Source organism: Capra hircus, chromosome 15, assembly GCF_001704415.2.
Source record: "Capra hircus breed San Clemente chromosome 15, ASM170441v1, whole genome shotgun sequence".
NCBI classification, from domain to species: domain Eukaryota; kingdom Metazoa; phylum Chordata; class Mammalia; order Artiodactyla; family Bovidae; genus Capra; species Capra hircus.
Window position 1 is genome coordinate 3,778,109 of NC_030822.1, and position 10,353 is coordinate 3,788,461.

The following is a 10,353-nucleotide window of genomic DNA, read 5'->3' on the forward strand; positions in this document are numbered from 1 at the left end:
CTGTCCCAGAAAGTAGAGTGCTTTCCTCTAGAGACTTCACTGTAGACTTTAAGAAGAACTTGAGAAGATGGTGGAGTATAAGAATATAAATACATAATATTCACAGAGTATCTTAAGTAAAGAGTTCATTTCCACAGGTAAGAGGAAAGTGTTTTCATAACTCGCAAGATATTTTAGAAAATATACCTTTGAATTTGAAACTGGAATAAGTGTCTTAATATTTCTATTCAAGAGAGAAGATTTGAGTTAAATCAAAGTTTTATTACAAATAGAATATACTCCTTTCAGGAAACATAGCAAAGAAAATAAGAAGGATTCCATACATACATTTGGTCAATAGAATTGTAAATTAGAAATTTCCATTAATTTCTTTGATGAAAGATAATTTTCTGTATGGGGGCAGAACAATTAAGGAGTTACATTTAAATTTTATGAAAATTGTTAAATTGAGAAAAATTAACTATTAACCAACCATTGGGTATATTACACTTTGGAATCACAAATTTTTGACAGAAGAATACAAACTAATTTTAAATGTATTTATTGCCAGTTAATTGATTTAAAAGCCACTTGTATGTGGGTGTACGTGTTTTAACTTCTTGGCTTAATAAACTTAATTGCTTAAAAAAAGAAACTATTCAAAGTTTCTATCTCATACAGTTTCTAGGTTGTAAAATTTCCTGAATTATGCCAAGTCATAATGAAATTTTAATGCAATCATGTAGAAATAGTACAGAGTCTAAAGTCAGAGAAATCTAGGCTTCAGTCCTGGTTCTCGTAGGAACTTCATGATTCTGGTCAAGTTTTATGTCTAGTTGAGCCTTGGTTTTCCCATCTATTAATACAAAATTATGCTGAATTATATAGCTTGCAGGTTGCTATGTAGAGTACATTAGGTAATATGCATAAAATTCCTAACCCTCTAGTAGCCACTCAATAATACATAATAGCTGCCCTCCTAACTTTCCTTCTTATTGAGGTTACTATCTGTAATACTGCTTCCAACAACACCTGGTACTTTAAATTTTTTATCATGAGTGTTGGGAAACATTTTGTTTTTGTCTTTTAGATTCATTATATTTTGCTAAAAAATTATAATTTCTAGTTCCCATCCATTAAAGGGAAATAGTAAGGCATTAACACAGCCAGTTCTGTTTTTTTTTTTCAAGTACCACTTAACAAAAAAGCCTGTTTGAAAAACCGGATGCAGTAGCTAAACATCATACTTTTTCTCTGTCACGACTCCAGTGCCCTATAATGAAATAAATTCTCTAATTGGACACAATTTTGAATAAAGCATACCTTCTTTAATAAACTCATCTTTTAGCTCTACACGTAAGAATAGAGACATCAAAGATTATTATAAATTTATACTGGCCAGAAGAACAGGAGAATTTAAATAAATACATTATTATTTTAAATTGACAAGCCACATTTTCTTTTTAACATTCATATCTTTTATTTTGAAAAATGACACTAATTCTTACCTTGTCCTTTTCTGAGCTCAAAAAGTCCATAAGCCAAGCTTTTTATATGCTTTTGTTTTTTAGACTGGATCACAGAATGCCATTTATAAATTCTAATTTTAAGCACTCTGTTAACTTCAAAGGACATTTACGGGAGGGCTAGTTTTTAGAGGAGATGATTCACCATTCTGATTTCAGAACAGACAGATTTCAGTGAGTGAAATGCATTTTAATGCATTTAATGCAGTTTCTTATAGAATATTGGTATTTACTGTGTTTAATTTCAATAGAAGAGTATGTTGATATCTATCTAGTGCCGTATAACAAATATGTGTATTTTTTATTATTTTTTTTAATTTTACTTAATTTTACTTTACAATACTGTATTGGTTTTGCCACACATCAACATGAATCTGCCACGGGTGTACATGTGTTCCCAATCCTGAACTCCCCCTCCCACCACCCTCCCCATACTATCTCTCTGGGTCATCCTAGTGCACCAGCCCCAGGCATCCTGTATCCTGCATCAAACCTAGCTAAATGCTGTTATTTTTCAATGTGATTTAAAATTTTTCACTCTATTGGAGTTAAATAAAGTTTGGAAGTTATATTTCATGTATACGCATCATTCACAAATGTTTAATACTTTAACCTAATAAAACATATTTTAATGCAGCTGATTGAAAAGTGTTCCCTCCTATTACATCATATTCAGGTAGAAGAATAAGATATGCCTGAAAATTATGGTCAATTAGTTTTTCTCTTTTTTTTTTTTTTTGGTGGTTCAGAAATAACTTTCCCAAGCATATGCTATTAGTAAGCACTAAATCTGAGATTTTAATACAAGGTTTTAGCTCCCAATAAAGTTCATAATTTCTCATAGTTGTCTTATTATAAGCATATCAGTTAAGCAAATCTTCAATTGCAATGTCCCTGAAATTTCTCCTGTACATATCCATGAACATATATTTTGTGATGGCTTCCTTAGAGGACCACATGCTGGTGCAGTCTTCAAAATCTGCTTGCATATCTGTGTCTGTTTTCTCCGTGCTTATTTCTACCTGCTTAATTCCTGTTTTTTTATCTTACTCTCTATAGTAAATATTTCTATATATAGTTCATGGATTTGAGAGAGAAAGAAATAGGAAAAGAAATAAAGAAGGAGATATGTTTGAAGTGAAAAAGAGAACACAAAATTTTAAAAAGTAATGTAATTTTGATGATGCCCCAAATTTATTAATACATATTTGTATATTAATTGATGTTCTATAAACGATTTTATTATGATGGCTTAAAACTCAACATTAAAAAGAAAAAAAAAAATTAGATAATGGCATCCAGTCCCATCATTTCATGGCAAATAGAAGGGGAAAAACTGGAAACAGTGACAGATTTTGGCTCCAAAATCATTGTGGATGCTGACTGCAGCCATGCGATGAGAAGACGTCCTCTTCTCGGAACAAAGGCAATGACAAACTCAGCGTATTAAAAAGCAGAGACATCACTTTGCCGAGAAAGCTTCATAGAGTCAAAGGTGCATTCTTCCCAGTAGTCATGTACGGATGTGAGGTTTAGTCCAGAAAGAAGGCTGTTACTGTTAGTCGCTCAGTCATGTCTGACTCTTTGCAACCCAATGGACTGCAGCCTACCAAGCTCCTCTGTCCATGGGATTTTCCAGACAGGGATAGTGCAGTGGGTTGCCATATTCTTCTGCAGGGGATCTTCCCGACCCAGGGATCCAACCCAGGTCTCCTGCATTGCAGGCAGATTCTTTACCATCTGAGCTACAAGGGAAACCCTGAGGGCTGAAGAACTGATGCTTTTGAACTGTGGCAGGGAGGCCTGGCATGCTGCAGTCCATGGGGTAGTAGAGTCAGATACCACTTAGTGACTGAACAAAAACAATTTTCTTAATATAACAATTCATATTTAATTATACTTTATTATTTTTGTCTCTTTGTGTTCTTATAATTATTATGTAAGTTGTATGGATTTATTCCCTGGTGGCTCAGAGGTTAAAGCATCTGCCTGCAATGCAGGAGACCTGGGTTCGATCCCTGGGTGGGGAAGATCCCCTGGAGAAGGAAATGGCAACCCACTCCAGTATTCTTGCTTGGAGAATCCCATGGTCGGAGGAGCCTGGAGGGCTACAGTCCACGGGGTCACAAAGAGTTGGACACGACTGAGCAACTTCACTTTCGTACAGAAATCAGAAGCTTTTTTTTTTTTTTCTCTAGACTTTTCTAAGGATCAAATGAGCATTTTTTGGTATTGTAAACTCACACTTGTCTTTGTTGTTTGGTTCCTAATTCGTGTCCGGCTCTTTTGCAACCCCATGGCCTGTAGCCTGCCAGGCTTCTGTCCATGGAATATCTCAGGAAAGAATATGAAAGTGGGTTGCCATTTCCTTCTCCAGGGGATCTTTCAGACCCAGGGATCAAACCTGTGTCTCCTGCATTGGTTGGCAGATTATTTATCACTGAGCCACCAGGGAAGTCCTTAAACTTACACTTATCAATCTATTTATTCATTAGAAATAGCCTCTAAATGGATCTATGGGAACGTTTCTGGGAAAATAGAGACGTGGCTTTCTTCTAACACCAAGTTGAAGATTTTTATTTATTCTCTTCTGAATGTGTGGCATCTAAATGCAATAAAAATGTAGTCTGTTTAACATCATAAATATAAATTACTTATAAGTTTTTGAATTCAGCCTAGCCCTGTATATGGCAGATTTTTCATCACTTTTTAATGCTTCTTAATTACGACATGCTGAAGGAAAAATAAAAGGTAACATGCCAAAACCTGCCCTTTAATGTGATGGACAGGGAGGCCTGGCATGCTGCAGTCCATGTAGTCGCAGAGTCAGACACGACTGAGCAACTGAACTGAGCTGATTGAATGTGATGAATCCAGTAATTAATTGTGTTTCAGCAATTAGCTGAGATTTCAGTTCAGATGCAATTGACTCTTTAACTTTAGAAAAAATGTATGTGTGTGTGTATATATATATGTACTTTCCTTTATTCGTATATCACCAAATGAGAAACAGTGTGATAATATAGAGGAAAACAATAAATCAAACACAATTTTGTGGCAAATAGAGTGATTTTATTGCAAAAAACTTGTAAAAAACTATTTTTTTCTATGATCAGGTGACATTAATTTCACAAATATTTTAGAAACCTCATAAAGAACTATGATATATTAAAAGATTTGTTTTTGACAGAAATATATCTCAAAAATATATCCAAGAACTTTGCAGAGACAATAGTATATGACTATAGAAACACCTCACATTGCTACTAAAATAAAATTTGAAAATCAGTAACAGTATGGTAAGCTGCAGAGGCCAACATGAACACGTTAATGACACCTATTTTTAGAAAAAAATTAACATTCACATTGTTATTCTTTGCAAAATGGGCACATATCTCCAAAATACTGTCTGCTGTTCAGCGTATCATCATTCTTGAATGGAAATTAATGGGACAGTGTAATTGTCAGAAAAATGGATCTAAAATGATTTCGTTTAAACAAACAGCTCTGCACAAAAAGTTGAAATATAGATTTCATTTATGTCTTATCTGGAAACATTTAATATTAAATAGTTTTATATTGTTTTCTTATTTAAATCAAACCCAATCTTGTGACATGTGATTACTTCCATATTTACAGTTGTGAACATAAAAAGACACTTCATGCACCTTATAGCAAAGCTAGTATTTAATTGTGTACTTTCCACTATAATATTTCATGGTTGTAATAGTCCTATGGTTATTCATATTTGTTGATTTTAAAGCTATGTAGTATGAAAGCAGATGGTAAAGAATATAGCAAAAAATAAACTAGAAAATAAATCACTTAAATTGACATGCTATTTTAACATGATGAATCTAGTCAACAATTAAGTGTAATACCTTCTTTTATTAACAGCAAAATGCATCCATTTGAATCCAACATCTTCATCACTGACCATTCCATGACTACAAAGGAAATCATTAGATCCTGCTAAGAAACAAATAGGAAGATATAGTTGGGTGGATTCTATTTTCACAAAATACTGCCTTTAGAACCTATAGAGAAAAACTGAAATGGTGCAGCTCTCATCAGATTTAGATTCATAACAGATTCAGATGAAAAACGTGACTAAATTAAACATGTTTATACTGATGGGTTTTGCAGATGATTTAGAGGTGCAAGTCTACATATTTTTACTTTTTCTGGAAATCTATCTTTTTACACTAGTAGGAAATTTGGGACTGGTTATGTTGGTCATTGTGGATTCTCGGATCCAAAACCCAATGTACTATTTTCTGAGTGTCTTATCATTCCTGGATGCCTGCTAGTCTTTAGTTCACTTCAGTTCAATTCAGTCACTCAGTCATGTCCAACTCTTTGCGACCCCATGAAAGCTTGCTGCGGCACACCAGGCCTCCCTGTCCACCACCATCTCCCAGAGTTCACACAGACTCACGTCATCCGAGTCAGTGATACCATCCAACCATCTCATCCTCGGTCGACCGCTTCTCCTCCTGCCCCTAATCACTCCCAGCATCAGAGTCTTTTCCAATGAGTGAACCCTTTTTATGAGGTGGCCAAAGTACTTGAGCTTCAGCTTTAGCATTATTCCTTCCAAAGAAATCCCAGGGTTGATCTCCTTCAAAATGGACTGGTTGGATCTCCTTGCAATCCAAGGGACTCTCAAGAGTCTTCCCCAACACCACAGTTCAAAAGCATCAATTTTTCGGTGCTCAGCCTTCTTCACAGTCCAACTCTCACATCCATACATGACCACAGGAAAAACCATAGCCTTGACTAGACGGACCTTAGTCGGCAAAGTAATGTCTCTGCTTGTGAATATACTATCTAGGTTGGTCATAACTTTTTTTCCAAGGAGTAATCGTCTTTTAATTTCATGGATGCAATCACCATCTGCAGTGATTTTGGAGCCCCCAAAAATAAAATCTGACACTGTTTCCATTGTTTCCCCATCTATTTCCCATGAAGTGATGGGACCGGATGCCATGATCTTCATTTTCTGAATGTTGAGCTTTAAGCCAACTTTTTCGCTCTCCTCTTTCACTTTCATCAAGAGGTTTTTTAGCTCCTCTTCACTTTCTGCCATAAGGGTGGTGTCATCTGCATATCTGAGGTTATTGATATTTCTCCCAGCAATCTTGATTCCAGCTTGTGTTTCTTCCAGCGTTTCTCATGATGTACTCTGCATATAAGTTAAATAAGCAGGGTGACAATATACAGCCTTGACGCACCCCTTTTCCTATTTGGAACCATTCTGTTGTACCATGTCCAGTTCTAACTGTTGCTTCCTGGCCGGCATACAGATTTCTCAAGAGGCAGGTCAGGTGGTCTGATATTCCCGTCTCTTTCAGGATTTTCCACAGTTTATTGTGATCCACACAGTCAAAGGCTTTGGCACAGTCAATAAAGCAGAAATAGATGTTTTTTTCTGGAACTCCCTTGCTTTTTCAGTGGTCACTTCAAAAATGTTGATTAATTTCCTGTCAGAGAATAAAACTGTTTCCTATCTTGGATGTGCAGCACAAAAGCTTCTCTTTGTTGCTTCTGGGCCCACAGAATGCTCTCTTCTGGCCGCAATGGCCTATGATTGCTCTGCGGCATCTACGATCCTCTCCTGTGTTCAGTCAGCATGGCTCCCAGCGTCTACGTGCCACTCAGCATTGCTTCCTATGTGGGTGGCATCTTGCATGCTACTGTACACACAGTGGCCACTTTCAGCCTCTCCTTCTGTGCCTCCAGTGAAATCAGACACGTCTTCTGTGACATCCCTCCCCTCCTCACTATTTCTCGCTCTGACACTCACACGAACCAGCTTCTGCTCTTCTGCCTTGTGGGCTCTATTGAGATGGTCACTGTCCTGATTGTCCTGATCTCCTATGGCTTCACCCTGCTGGCCATTCTGAGGATGTGTTCCGCTGAAGGGAGAAGGAAAGTCTTCTATACATGTGGCTCTCACCTAACTGGAGTGTCCATTTACCATGGGACCATCCTCTTCACATATATGAAACCAACTTCCAGCTATGACTCAAACCACGGCATGATCGTGTCAACATTTTACACCATTATCATTCCCATGCTGAATCCTATCATCTACAGTTTAAGGAATAAAGATGTCAAAGAGGCAATGAAAAACTTGTTAAGAGAAGTTGGTTTATAACCATAGTGTATTTTTAGTACTGAATAAAGCTGCAAAGAACTTAAATGTTGATATCTTGATGCTAAACAACTAGAGAAGAAAATGCTCCATTTCAGTTACTAACGTTTGTGTATCCTAGAATAAAACATTATTAGTCCATCAAAAATAAGACTGGGAGCTGACTGTGACTCAGATCATAAACTCCTTATCGCCAAATTCAGATTTAAATTGAAGAAAGTAGGGGAAAACACTAGAACATTCAGTTCAGTACAGTTCAGTTCAGTTCAGTCGCTCAGTCGTGTCTGACTCTTTGCGACCCCATGAATCGCAGCACGCCAGGCCTCCCTGTCCTCACCAACTAGCGAAGTTCACTAAGACTCACGTCCATCGAGTCAGTGACGCCATCCAGCCATCTCATTCTCTGTCATCCCCTTCTCCTCCTGCCCCCAATCCCTCCCAGCATCAGAGTCTTTTCCAATGAGTCAACTCTTCCCATGAGGTGGCCAAAGTATTGGAATTTCAGCTTCAGTATCATTTCCTCCAAAGAAATCCCAGGGCTGATCTCCTTCAGAATGGACTTGTTGGATCTCCTTGCAGTCCAAGGGACTCTCAAGAGTCTTCTCCAACACCACAGTTCAAAAGCATCAATTCTTCAGCGTTCAGCCTTCTTCACACTGCAACTCTCACATCTATACATGACCACAGGAAAAACCATAGCCTTAACTAGACGGACCTTTGTCAGGTATGACCTAAATCAAATCCCTTATGACTGTACAGTGGAAGTGAGAAATAGATTTAAGAGACTACATCTGATAGACAGAATGCCTGATGAACTATGAACCAAAGTTCATGACATTGTACAGGAGACAGGGATTAAGATCATCCTCAAAAAAAGAAATCCGAAAAGGCAAAATGGCTGTCGAAGGAAGCCTTGCAAATAGCTGTGAAAAGAAGAGAAGCAAAAAGAAAAGGAGAAAAGGAAAGATATACCCATTTGAATGCAGAGTTCCAAATAATAGCAAGAGAGATAACAAAGCCTTCCTCAGTGATCAATGCAAAGAGATAGAGTAAAACAACATAATGGGAAAGATTAGAGATCTCTTCAAGAAAATTAAAAAAAACAAGGGAACATTTCATGCAAAGATGGGCTCAATAAAGGACAGAAATAGTATGGACATAACAAAAGCAGAAGATATTAAGAAGAAGTAGCAAGAATACACAGAAGAACTGTACAAAAAAGATGTTCACAACCCAGATAATCATGACGATGTGATCACTCACCTAGAGCCAGACATCCTGGAATGCGAAGTCAAGTGGGCCTTAGAAAGCATCACTACAAACAATGCCAGTGGAAGTGATGGAATTTCAGTTGAGCTATTTCAAATCCTGAAAAATGATGCTGTGAAAGTACCACGCTAAATATGCCAGCAAATTTGGAAAACTCAGCAGTGGCCACAGGACTGAAAAAGGTCCGTTTTCATTCCAATCCCAAAGAAAGGCAATGCCAGAGAATGCTCCAACTACCACACAATTGCATTCATCTCAGACACTAGTGAAGTAATACCCAAAATTCTCCAAGCCAGGCTTCAGCAATACCTGAACAGTGAACTTCCAGACGTTCAAACTGGTTTTAGAAAAGGCAGAGGAACCAGAGATCAAATTGCAAACATTGGCTGCATCATCGACAAAGCAAGAGAGTTCCAACAAAACATCTATTTCTGCTTTATTGACTATTCCAAAGCCTTTGACTGTGTAGATCACAATAAACTGTGGAAAATTCTGAAAGAGATGGGACTACCAGACTAACTGACCCACATTTTGAGAAACCTGTATGCAGGTTAAGAAGCAACAGTTAGGACTGAACATGGAACAGACTGGTTCCAAGTAGGAAAAGGAGTACGTCGAGGCTGTATATTGTCACCCTGCTTCTTTAACTTATATGCAGAGTACATCATAAGAAACACTGGACTGGAAGAAGCACAAGCTGGAATCAAGATTGCCAGGAGAAATATCAATAACCTCAGATATGCAGATGACACCACCCTTATGGCAGAAAGTGAAGAACTAAAGAGCCTCTTGATGAAAGTGAAAGTGGAGAGTGAAAAAGTTGGCTTAAAACTCAACATTCAGAAAATGAAGATCATGGCAAACGGTCCCATCATCACTTCATGGGAAATAGATGGGGAAACAGTGGGAGCAGTGGCTGATTTTATTTTTCTGGGCTTCAAAATCACTGCAGATGGTGATTGCAGCCATGAAATTAAAAGACGCTTACTCCTTGAAAGGAAAGTTATGACCAACCTAGATAGCATATTAAAAAGAAGAGACATTACTTTGGTGATAAAGGTCCATCTAGTCAAGGCTATGGTTTTTCCAGTAGTCATGTATGTGTGTGAGAGTTGGACTATGAAGAAAGCTGAGTGCCGAAGACTTGATGCTTTCGAACTGTGGTGTTGGAGAAGACTCTTGAGAGTCCCTTGGACTGCAAGGAGATCCAACCAGTCCATTCTAAAGGAGATCAGTCCTGGATGTTCATTGGAAGGACTGATGCTGAAGCTGAAACTCCAATACTTTGTCCACCTGGTGGGAAGAGCTGACTCATTGGAAAAGACCCTAATGCTGGGAAAGATTGAGGGCAGGAGGAGAAGGGGATGACAGAGGATGAGATGATTGGATGGCATCATCAACTCAGTGGACATAGGTTTGAAT

At 37.7% G+C, this 10,353-nt stretch overlaps 1 pseudogene; it reads left to right on the forward strand.

Annotated features, from left to right (window-relative positions):
* On the forward strand, positions 5,513–7,665 carry LOC102185108 (annotated as a pseudogene).